General features: G+C 47.9%; 1 protein-coding gene across 3 annotated transcripts in view; it reads left to right on the top strand.

Annotated features, from left to right (window-relative positions):
- The window catches only part of KCNJ15 (potassium inwardly rectifying channel subfamily J member 15), a 150,230-nt gene that overhangs the window by 105,859 nt on the left and 31,354 nt on the right, over positions 1 to 13,017 (top strand). The window lies entirely within an intron of this gene.

The raw sequence follows: 13,017 nt of genomic DNA, 5'->3' as shown, positions 1-13,017 counted from the left end.
TTTTTTTTATATAAGGTGTGTTTGTTTACTGTGTATGATTTTTGATGTATATAAATGACCTGTTAATATTTTCAGAAAATTATAAAAAGTAAATGATGGCCGTTTTAATTGAATTGCAAGCTCACGAAATTCAAAGCCTGTGTGAGTGTTAAATGACCCTCAGCATTGGCACTTTTTCTTGTACACAATGTGTAGGGCTTGCTGACTGATACGGGCCCAACCCCTTCTTTCTTTTTTAAACTTTCAGAAAGTTGCCATTTTCTTGTCCTAACATTTTGGTCCCTGCAGCCTGTATCCTGGGAAACATGACCAGGTGTAACTGGCAGTTGGCCTTTGTGTATTTTTACCAAACAGCACAACATAGGGGGAATAAGGGTTGGCAGGTTTGGCCATCTCTGACTTGATATGGGGACGCAGCTGTCGCCCACACACTTGCACATCACTGAGGCAATGCCTGAGTTCAGTCACAAAGGGTTTGTCATTAGTCTTTTGTGCCCCCAGCCACCTGGGGCTGGGGCAGGGAATTCCAAACACCACTGGGGGTGGAAACCTCCAGAACCTTCTCCTACTTCAAATCTGATACAGGTATAAATATTAGCCCTCAGACCCAACTCTTATGTACACTTCTGGACCTGTGGAAGATTCAGAAGGATTGCTGTGCTGCTTTGCTGTGAGAAGGACTGCTACTCTGCTGTCCTGCTGCCTTTCTGCCTGAATTTATTTATTTATTTTGAAGCTTGTAAAGCGCACAGCTACCCCCAACGGGGGTGTCCCGGCACTAGGACAGACGATAGATGCGGGTACTCATAGAGGGCTAGGAGTTGGAAAACAGCCAGGTCTTCGAGTCACATCCGAAAATAGATTCAGATTCAGCCATCCGTAAGGACAATGGCAGGCTGTTCCAAGCTTTGGCCGTGATCACTGCGGAAGCTCTGCCACCCATTCTGGAGCGGCGAAAATGGGGAGTCACCATGAGGCGAAGATGGTTTGATCTGAGTGAGCGATTAGACTGAGCATGCTTAAGTCGAGCTCTAAGGTAGACCGGGCCCTGACCCTGCAATGCTCTAAAAGCCAAAACCAGTTACTTAAACTGGTTGCGCCTGGTCACTGGAAGCCAGTGGAGCTTCTTCAGGTAGAGAGAGATCGAGTGGCGGTATGGAATGCTATAGATCAACCTAGCCGCCGCGTTCTGAACAATCTGTAAGCGTTTGATCAGGTAAGCAGGAACCCCAGCGTACAGACTATTAGCATAGTCCAGATGTGAGGTGATTAGGGCGTGAAAAATGGTCTGGCGAGATTACCGAGGAAGAAAAGGGAGAATTTGGCGAATCATGTGCAATTTACCGAAACAGGCAGAGGAAACCTGATCGATTTGCAATTTACATGATAACTCGTTGTTAAACTGGAATCCAAGATTCCTGGCTGAGTCCACAGGTTCCGGTTCAACTACGATGGCCACGATAATAGGGGTGGAGGAGTTTTTTTTTGATTAAGGAACAACATCTCAGTTTTATCAGAGTTGAGCCTAAGCGTGTTTAGTGCCATCCAGGTGGAGATGTTGCACAAGCAGCGTCTGAAATTCAAGAAGGTTGCTTCAGAGTGATCCCTAAATGAGAACACCAATTGTGTGTCGTCAGCATAGGAAATCATTCTAACGGCACAAGATTCTACCACTGAGGCCAGAGGAGAGAGATATATATTAAAAAATAGCGGGCTCAAGGCGGAGCCCTGAGGGACTCCACAGTTCAATGGTTTCTCCTCGGAAACAAATGGCTGAAGGGAGACCTGTTGAGTGCGACTATTTAGAAAAGATCTGATCCAGGATAGAGGGGTAGCCTGAATCCCGAGGCTGAGTAGTCTCTCACGCAAGATAGCATGAGAGACTGTATGGAATGCCGTGGACAGGTCGAGAAGCACCAGCATCGCTGCTTCACCTGTATCCACACATTCACAAATTGTTTCAGAAACCATCAGCAGAGCAGTCTCTGTGCTATATCCAGATCTAAACTCAGACTGTGAGTTGTGTAGAAGATGGTACGGCTCAAGATAGCTGGATAATTGCTCCGGGACTACTTTTTCTAGGACTTTGGCTGGTTTAGATAGAAGGGAGATGGGGCGGTCATCTTTAAAAACAGAAGGATCAGCATCCGTTCTTTTAAAAATAGGTATTAGTAGGGCCTGTTTCCAGGTCGAAGGGAAAACCCCAGTTCGCAGGTAGGAGTTCCAAATCAAATTCAAAGGAGAAATAATGAGGGGGGCTAAAGAGCTAAATAATGATGCCGTGCAGGGGTCCCTTGGGGAGCCTGATTTACAGGCGAGCAATTTTTGAAGTGCTAACTCAGTGGAGATCGGGACAAAGGTGGTAAATGAGCCATTATTTGTTACCACTGAGTTTTGAACCGGGCAGTCCCGGGTAGGGCTAAACGTAGAGTAAATGTCTAAAATGTTGTCATGAAAGAAGTCCGATAGTCCATTACAGAGTTCCTGAGTAGGGGAAATCATGCTAGAAAGTGCGGATGGTTTAGTAAAATCTTTCACAATTTTAAGAAGGGTTTTTGAAGAATTACCGGCGGAGGTCACCTTCTTGACAAAATATTCTCTCATTTCTAAGCGTTTAAGTTTATGAAAATTCTTAATCACAGCTCTGTAAATTGATTTAGCCTCCGTATCATAGGATAGTCTCCAGCTCCATTCGAGTTTCTTGCACCGACTTTTTTCAGCGCGCAGAGCGGGAGTAAACCAGGGGGCAGATGTTTGTCTAGAGGAGACAGTAGGTTGGACAGGGGCAACCATATTGAGGGCAGAAGAGAGCCAATCATTGAAATTAGATACATCTAGTTCCCAATCCCCCCCTCAATTGCAGATGGGAGCGAGAAAGGATGGGGGCCAGAGTGTTACAAGTGATTTTAAACCATTTCTTACTTTGATCCCAGGCCAAAGATGAATCAGTTGATTGAGAGAGGGTAGCCACAGTAAAGGGGATTAAAAAATGGTCTGACCATGTAAGCGGTATAGGCAGTGAATGAAAAGTACTGGACCTTCATCTTGAACCCAGGACTACCAGAGTGGCTCCGAGAGCTAGTTGGCTTGCCTCCTGATTAGAGACTCGGACAAAATAGGCTCAGATCACTTTTATCCTAGCACATAGTACCTGGAATCTGTCTGCTGTGAGACTTGCCCAATGAAGTGGTGCCACCCCAGTACTGGACCATTGGAAGTGGTCCTGAAGGTGCCCTCCCAGCCCAGCTGTGGTCCAAAAAGAACCAATGCAACGCAATGCATTGCCTAGCAGTTCTGCATCGGAACCACTGATGTGCAACACATCCCAACGCAGGACACAGTCTCCTCTATGCAGGACCTCGCAGCTCCTTAGAGCTGCCGCTGCGCAATGCATCCTCAATGGAGGATCTCACATCACTGCCTTGTAGCTTCCAGAAATTGCAGCTGCGTAATGCATCCTCAATGCAGGACCTCGCATAACAGCCCATCGGAACCACTGTTGCAAGATACATCCCCCACATGGGATCACACAATGCACCTTAATCCGGATTTAACGTACTTTGTTCAGCAGGCCTAACTTGGTCACTGTATCCAGCACGCACTCCATTGCAGTCAGCCTGAACTTTTGACCTTGTCCCGGGCTGGTGCTATGAGATAACCACATTTGGCACTGTGCTTTAGGTGCTATTTTCACTAAAATCGTAACAATTGGATATTTCCAATTCTACTGATTGGATTGTTGCCGCATTAGTCTCAAAATATTTATTACATTTTACTCTATTCTCTAAATTGGTGTGGGAGTTCTGTTGTTTTGTGTTTTCACTGTGCTTTAGGTGCTATTTTCACTAAAATCGTAACAATTGGATATTTCCAATTCTACTGATTGGATTGTTGCCGCATTAGTCTCAAAATATTTATTACATTTTACTCTATTCTCTAAATTGGTGTGGGAGTTCTGTTGTTTTGTGTTTTCACTTTATTACTGTTTGAAGTGGTGCATAACAACTTTAAACATTGCCTTTAAGGTAAGCTTGACTAAGTTTGTGCCAAGCTACCACAGGGTTCAGCACAAGTTAGCTTGGGGTTTGCTTGTATTTCATCCTGACAGGAATTGTGGTTGCTGCTTGAGTAGCGTTTCACCCCCTTCGACTAGTAACCCAACATCTTACACAGAGGCTTCTGAAAATTGGTTGGCGAGACCAAATATGTTTACGAAATATAGCCTTTTCTTTCTAGATGATCTAAAAGAGTTGCTCTCTCTCAATTTCCTTCATCTTCATGAAACTTAAAAAGGGGCATACCCCCAATGTGCCATTCTTTCTCCTGTCCTTTTCAATATCTACTTGTTACCTCTCAGCTGCTGCACACACTTAGCAGCACATTCTATATATAGGCACATGACAATGAACTCTTCTTCAAGGTCACCAATCTAACTCTTCTGTATTTCATCTTGTCTCCTACCTTAAAACTGTAAAATAGTGGATATCCTCAAGCATTCTAAAGGTAAATCCTTTCATGACTAAGACATTATTAACCAATTTGTTCATAATAGAAGACTGCTGGATTGCCTGTGACCATGAACCCAAAACCTATCCCCACCAAAACTGTGCATAATCCAGGTATCATTTTGGATGAAAATCTCTCTTTCAAACCCCTGATGTCTGCAGTGTTCAGATGTTATTTGATCCACCTTAGAATTCCTTGCCATGTTCTGCCATTCATGGACACACAGTGCCATTTCCACTGGGTCCCTGTCTCTATGTACATACAATGTAAATGCCGAACAAATATTTCATACAGCTGTTTGTTCCTTTTCCCCACAGTTTTGGTTCCCAAAATTTAATTTGTATGCTTCTTCTCATGTCTGCAAATCAGTCTCTTCTTTGTAGTCCTACCTCTCATAATGCACGCCCTTTTGGCGAGTGATTCTTGGCTTTGGAATTCTCTCCCACCACTGGTTGAAAAGGCATTAAAGTGTTGTGTCATTGCCCCAACACTACCTGTGTGGTACTGAGAAGTGCCAGTGCTCTCCATTAAAAGTATTGAGCCTCCACTGAGAAGTGCAGGTATTCTCCCTTTAAATTTAAAGAAGTGCAAGTACTCAGTACCTGTAAGTACCTGCCTATTTAAAGCACTGCCTCCCACTATACTTGTGGTCTCAAACTCCTGTTCACTTTTCAGGAAACAACAAGAAAACCTGGCATTTCAACAAGTAGGTCATATAACTTAAAGATTACTGCATTTTCCTCTAGACCTTAGCACCAGGTAGCTTTTTGCATCAGTCAGCTTTATAAATACATGTTATATGAGTCTTAATATAGAACACAACTCATCCCAAAAGGGATATCTCGGTGCTGTGAACAGCAGGAAGATGATATGAGAACAGCATTACAACAATCAGGTTTTAGGGTGTTTTTTGAAGCCAGACAGGCTAGTGCATGCACGGATATTTCAGGGAAGCTTGTTTCAATGCTGCGGTCCAAGGTAAGAAAAGGCTCGGACGCCATATTTGGCTGCGCGGATACACCAGGAACATAGAAACGGTTGATTACTAGATCTTTAAGTTAATGTTCAGAAGGTACCGATTACGTCTGTCCTGAAGGTACCTTGGGCCAGAGCCTGCCAAAGCTTTGTACGTCAGGCAGAGCAGTGTGAATAGTGCTCTCTTTCGAATGGAGAGCCAGTGTAGGGCTCTAAGCATAGGAGCTAACGGTGTCCTTGGAGGCAGGTTGTTTACCATACAGGCAGCGGTGGTTTGGACAACCTTCAATTTTAATAGGAGGGATTCGTTAGAAACAAGGATTAGGGCATTGATTCTCAGGTGGAGATTTGATTTTATTGTTGAATAAAAGTGCTCCATCCCCTTGTAGTGTGTGACCCTCTCCCTAGTTGTATTGATGTGTCTGAGGAGTAGTCAGATAATGACCTTTGAAAGTTTACCAACAAAAACTTGTTCTGAAACCTTAGACAGATGACATTCCCTATATAATATGTATTAGAGTGAAATCCAACGCGCTCCACTTTATTCTATTTGCAAGTACTTTTCAATCAAGGAAGGGAGCCCTCTGCAGAGTACCTCAAGAGCTGCTGTATGACCTGGTCTGGTGTCTGCAGGACAGCCAGTCCCCCAAATGTGAGGGACATCACCTTAGGTCTGTACAATTGGCCTGAGAAGCTGAAGTTCAGCCTTGCATCAAGAAGGTTGCCTCACTGCTCAGAGAGCTGCTTGGTCCTGCAGGACGAGAGGCTGCCCTGCCGGAGGAGATGCCTGCTGTGTTCCCTCCATTGGAACACGCAGAAGATGCTTACTTCCATTGAGAGAGAAGCCAGAGCTCACTTGTGTTGTGGGAGGTTGTCTGTGTCCCATCATGGTCCCACAGTGAACTGCATAGCAGGAAACTGCCATCATCAAGGAAGAAGATACCGATCCCTTCCCTGAGACCGCAACTGCCTGAAGAAGTACCTTCTGTTTGAGCAATGCCCGGTGGCTGCAACTATCCACACTGACCACTAGTTGGATCTGAGCTTCAAGGCTGCACTGCCAGGACAGAAACCTTCTGAACGGACCTAATTTGCCTCTGCGAGAGTCCACCGAGAGCACCAGCCAGAGAGGCACCTGTCATCGTCGGCTGACTGCAACCACATGAGCAGATAACAGGGCCTTGTATGAAAGACTGACCTAGAGCATAGGCCATGCTCTACAGAAGAAAGAGGGACTGTTGCCTAAGTGATTCCTTTACTTTGAGCACAAACTACTGAACTGAGCTGTGAGCTATTTCAAGTGAGTAAAGATCTAGTGAACTGCACCTGTGCCTAATCTGTGCCTATAACTAAACTAAAGTATGTTCACAGACATGATAACCACTCCTTTAATGGAGATACTGAGTTCCATTTAACTTGGTATTGTAATTGGATTCACAACCTTGTAACTGAGGTCCATTGAATTGTGCGGCATGTATGTTTTGCTGTGATAATAATGCCCTTTTGGTCTAATAAGATAAGTACTGGGCTGAACGACACATTTATTGTGTCTGTTGCGTGACTGTTGAGTTTGGAGATCCTAACCTCAGACTACCTATCTGAGAAGCTAGTGACTGCTCACTCCTGCCACTCTGAGAGTCAAGTGCAGAAAGGGTGTACTTGGCCCAGTTTGCAAACCTATGTTATAATGGACCCCAAGTCACCAGAGTAAAATGACCTGCAACTTCACGGTTAGTGACTAGTAATTCCAGTCTGCCCTGTGACCCCTCCTGAAAGCGATCTGATATGCTGCAATAATGTGACTGTGCTCAGGGCACACCAAACTTGAAAGCATCTCTGCAAAATGTACATTAACCTACGTTTCTATCTGACTGTGATTGGTACTAGTGACAGACACAGTAGAAACAAGTGGATAGTAGGTATAATAACCCACATGCTTATCATTTAAGGTGTGAAATCAATAAACAACAGATTACACAGTGATATCTGTTTTACGTGGACTAACCCACTGAGGTATCTCACTTATTCATATATTAACCAATGAAATATAGAGCCTCTCACCGATATTCACCTACCAGCTCTTTACTCCACTTACTTTTTTTACAATTTGCTTATGTGGGTGTGCGTGTATGTTATGACAGAAACGCCTTTCATTATGCAATAGTCAGAATATTGCATATGTCAACCTTTGTTCATTTTTCTGATGTTTATTTTTTTATTTTAAGTTTGTTCTCTTAGTTACAATTTTTGTTTTCATTCTCTCATTTTAAAATTTGTGCAGTTTTTTTAGATTTTGCTGCTGAGTTCAGTCTCTTTTCATTCTTTTGAGTTCCTGTGTGTGTCTACGTTAGTCTAAATCTGCCTTTAACTTTATGCCCTTTTTTATGCTACTCCCTATTATATGTGTTAGACCTGTCAGCCATTTGGGTGGTCCCTCCTCATCATTATTTATTTTGTCCCACTTTTGCCTCAAACCCTGTTTGAGTTTTTCCTTTTTGTGAACCACCAGACTTTTTAGTGTTGATGCAGATTCAGGGAGCCATTTTACCTACCCCTGGAACTTCTGTCTGAGGGCCTGGAGCACAAAATGGTGGCCACCTGTGACATCACCAGCACCCACTGGAACCTACTAGAACCTTCTGCAACATTCTGGAGCCCTGTGACAGTTGGAGGCGGTTTAGAATGTTGGGAAGCTAAGACAGAGAGTTGGCAGATGGAGCTGGCAGTTGGCACCTGACTGGTGAAGAGTGAGCAGCAGAAACTTGAAGGAGGAAGGAGTGAGGCAGCAGGGGTGGAAACTTGTGCCTGGAGTGGGGTCCAGAAACCCACCCTTGATACTAGTCCCTACTGACTGAGCCCAGCCTGGAGCCCTGTGTGGGAAGAAGCAAGAAAAACCATCTTAAGGACCTGGACAGCAGGAACAGGCCTTAGAATCCAAGAACAGCAAGATCCTGACCTGGATACTGGTTTCCCTGGAGTCCGACGTCGAGAAGCCTGAGACCCGGAGCCCGAGGTGGAGAAGCGGCGCTGACTGGAAAAGCAGACGTCGTACCCGGAGCCGCCAGAGGTCGAGAGAGGGCGCCGACGGAGGTCGTAGAGAGTACCAGAGGTCGAGGAGGAAGTCACCCGAGGTCGAGTGAGCGGCGTCGACGGGGGAGTGAAGTCCACCCTCCGGAGTCGCCGGAGACCGAGGTGAAGCGTGCCGGAGGTCGGGAGTGGAGGTCGCACTCCGGAGTCGCCGGAACCTGAGGAGAGGAGCACCGGAGGTCGGGAGTGAGGTCGCACTCCGGAGTCGCCGGAACCTGAGGAGAGGAGCACCGGAGGTCGGGAGTGGGGATCGCACTCCGGAGCCGCCGGAAGTCGACATCGAGCCAAGGCCGGCCGACGTCATCGAACCTGAGGTCGCCATCGGACCGGAGCCGCCCGAAGTCGACATCGAGCCAAGACTGCCCGACGTCATCGAATCGGAGGTCGAGATCGAGCCGAGGCCGCCGACATCGAGACCGGAGCCGCCTACCGGCGTCGTCAAAGAACTGACATTGTGCCGAGGCCGCCGACGTCGAACTGGAACCGCCTCACGGCATCGACACGACTCCAGCGGCGTCGGAGCATCAGAAAAAGGGCAGTAAGTGGAGTAGAGGGCGCCTAAGGCCCTGTGGAGACCTGAGAGACTGCTCTAAGGGGCTAGGGAGGTGCTGGAACCAACCTGACTGTGCCAGGGGTGAACTGGGACTAATCTAGAGAGGTTGTGTGGAGAGAGAGAGCCAGGTCTCTGGTATTTTCCCCCCTTTATCTACCTCAGTTTAGGCCTCAGCCTTGACCAAGCCAGGGAGTAGACACCCTCAAGCCTTCCATATCCCCACAAGCTGTGCCTGGGCCAAATCAGCCCTTAGGAATCAAAAGTGATCTGATTCCATGAGTGTCACTGTCAGCTTTTAAGTATTTATTAGGGGCATTGTATTTATTGTATTTAACCTATTTATTGTTCCACTGTATTTATTGGTCCACAGTATTTATTGATGCACAATATTTATTGGTTACAGTATTTATTGCCTCAGAATATTTAATTGCCTGTCTGTATTGCACTTTTATTTATGCCTTCAGTATTTATAATCACCCCTATTTATTGAATCATTAATCCAGTATTTATTTAACCTGCACTTTCTAAAAGTTGGTATATTGTGATTGTTATTTATTTTCTCCAATCAGCAACTAAGAGAAAAAGAAGATAAAGAAAGTTATTGTCATAATTTTTACGGTGTAGAGTCGTTTTTGGAACGGATGCACGCATGGTTATTGTTTGGGTATGTTGTATGCTTAGCACGGAGCCTGATTCCTGACCACTCGAGCCAAGCTACCACAGTGTGTCCGGAAGACCACCACCACCCCTTCTAGTGTGGGAGTGGTTTTCCAACATAAATTGGTGTTCAGTGGTGGGATAGAGCTGTGCCTACGTATACTCAACAATAACTGTGGGTAGTCCATAGGCCTACACCGGGAGTTTTCTCAAAGCGGCCTTCCTAATTGTGGGTTTTTGTTTTTTCCAAATTTACTCTGGTGGTGGGAGGAGGTATTATTAAAGGTACCCCCCTGCATAGTTACTGCACAAAACCTGTCCTCTAACCTGAGTGGGCGAGATGGAGTTTGTACTAGAAAATCTAGAAACGTACACTGTGGCCCAACTCAGGGAGTTTTGCCAGCGGGAGGGGGTGTACTGTCCCCCAGGAGCAAAGAAGGGTGCACTCCAAACCAGCTTAAGGGCTTGGGGGGAGGCACGCCGAGAAAGCAAGGCTGAGGAGGAGGACAGGGATAGAGAGCCTGACACCGAGGGGGCTGAGATGTACCAACCTGAGGTGGGGAACCTGTCAGCAGGGCCCAGAACCATTTCTAGGAAGGGCAGCAGTGCCTCTAGCGGTGGCTTGTCTGAAGTGGAGCTAACAGACCGGAGGGAGAAAAGACAGCTCACATGGGACTTAGCAAGGCTGGAGAAAGAGAAGGAGGAACAGAGGATGGCTCATGAGATAAGGCTGAAAGAGATAGATCTTCAGATCCTGAGAATCGGGGCACACCCTGTACCTAACGGTGGCAGCGAAGAACGAGAGTACACCAGGGAACCCAAACCCTACCTGCCAAAGGACATAGTAGCTAGCTATGGGGTGGGTGATGATATCGCCAAGTGGCTAGCGGCCTATGAGGTCTCGTTAAGGGCCCATGGGGTTCCAGAGAAGTACTGGGGAGGGGGATTGTACAAGTACATGCCTCCAGCTGGTAGGGATGCATTATTGGCCCTCGAGGAGGATGAGCAGACCCACTACCCCACCATGAAACTGGCGCTCATAAGAAAGTTTGGACTAACACCCGAAAAGTACAGACAGAAGTTCAGGGGTAGTCACAAACTGGGCACACAGAATTGGGTGGACTTCCTGGACTATGCAAAGAAGGCACTAGAGGGTTGGATTCAGGGCAGTGAAGTGAGGAACTACGAGGGGTTGTTTGATCTAGTACTGAAGGAACACCTGCTCGAGAAATGTTTCCCTGAACTGCGTCAACACCTGGTGGATAGCAAGCTGACCAGTCCCCGGAAGCTTGCTGAGGAGGCGGACATTTGGGCTAGTACCCGGGTGTCCACAAGGGGGACTGGAGGGGATACTCAAAAGGCCGGACAGGGCGCCCCCCAGAAGAAAGAGGGAGGGGAAAAGAAAAAGGAGTTCTCCAAAGGCCCCCAAAATAACTTCCAAGGGAAGGGAACAGGATTCACCCCTAGGGCGAACCCACCCAGAAACCCTAATCCTGGCCAGAGTCAGCAGCCAAGGGTTGTCCATTGCTACGAGTGCGGTGGCGTTGGACACTATAAAGGAGATCCGAAGTGCCTGAAACGACCACCCCCTCCCATTGGAGGAAAGACCCCCGGAGTAGCTAGTGTAGTGCTCGGGGAGGAGATGCCCTTAACTAAGGGAAGGGAGTGGGCGGGTGTCACTTTAGTATCCCTGGGAGAACGGGAGATGGTTCCTAAGATCCAGGTGCCCGCAAATACTGTAAAGTATGGGCAGTGGGTCACCATCAACGGCCAAAGAGGGGAGGCTCTGAGAGACACAGGAGCCAGTATGACTATGGTACATAGTCAACTGGTGTCTCCAGAGCAGGTAATTCCCGATGTACTCCACCCAGCCGCGATGGCTGACGGCAGAACAGGCCACTATCCAGTGGCCGAGGTTCCCTTTGAATGGGGGGGGGTTGCAGGTTCACTTCGAGTTGCCGTAAGCCCTGCCGTGCCAGTCGATTGTCTACTGGGGAATGACATGGAGCACAACGCTTGGAAGGAGGTGGAATACCGGACTCATACTGAGATGCTGGGTACACCTGACTGGGCCTGTGTGAGCACAAGGTCCGCGACTACCCGGAGAGGGAGTTCGTTTCGGCTGGAGCCTGGAACAAAGGCCCAGCCAGCTGCCAGTCAAGGGAAGAACCGAGGACAGGAGGAGCCTGCCTCGGCGTCCACACCCCGTAGGACGGATAGGCCACCGGAGGTGGTGGACCAGGAGTCTGCGGTGGGGGACGTTACCAAACTGGAGGACCTACCCATCCCGGCCGAGTGGCACGTGGAGGGAGGCCCGTCCAGGGAGGAATTCTGCAAGGGCCAGAGGGAGTGCCCTACCCTTGAGGGGCTGAGGCGTCAGGCCCAAGCCCAGGCAGCAGGGAACGTTGAAGGGAACTACAGTGTTTACTGGGAGGATGGCCTCCTCTACAGTGAACCCAAGGCACCCCTACACGGATCGTCACGAGCCTTGGTAGTCCCTCAACGTTATCGAGCCTTCCTTCTGGAGTTGGCTCACGAGATCCCATTGGCAGGACACTTGGGGCAAGACAAGACCTTCGCCCGTCTTGTCCCACACTTTTATTGGCCTCAGATGAAAGTGTCGTCCGATACCTACTGCCGGACATGTGTGTCTTGCCAAGCCAGTGGGAAAACAGGGGTGAAGCTAAAAGCTCCCCTGGAACCACTTCCTGTCGTTAGCACCCCCTTTGAAAGGGTGGGCATCGACATTGTGGGTCCGTTAGATCCACCTACTACAGCTGGTCACAGGTTTATCCTGGTTCTGGTGGATCATGCCACACGGTACCCAGAGGCAATACCTCTGAGGACCATAACAGCACCTGTTGTGGCTAGGGCCCTGATGGGAATCTTTACCCGAGTGGGTTTTCCCAAGGAAGTTGTGTCCGACAGGGGGACCAACTTCATGTCAGCGTACATGCGGGCGATGTGGAAGGAGTGTGGAGTGACCTACCGGTTCACAACTCCTTACCACCCCCAGACCAATGGTCTGGTGGAAAGGTTTAACAAAACCTTGAAAGGCATGATCAGAAGTCTGCCCGAAAGCCTGCGGAGGAAATGGGACGTCCTCCTGCCCTGTTTACTCTTTTCTTACAGGGAAGTGCCACAGAAGGGAGTGGGCTTTAGCCCCTTCGAGCTTTTGTATGGGCACCCTGTACGTGGACCTCTCAACCTGGTGAGAGACGGATGGGAAAGAACTCCCA

The sequence above is a fragment of the Triturus cristatus genome, chromosome 8 (genome assembly GCF_964204655.1).
Source record: "Triturus cristatus chromosome 8, aTriCri1.1, whole genome shotgun sequence".
Classification (NCBI taxonomy): domain Eukaryota; kingdom Metazoa; phylum Chordata; class Amphibia; order Caudata; family Salamandridae; genus Triturus; species Triturus cristatus.
This window is presented reverse-complemented; position numbering and strand designations above follow the sequence as displayed.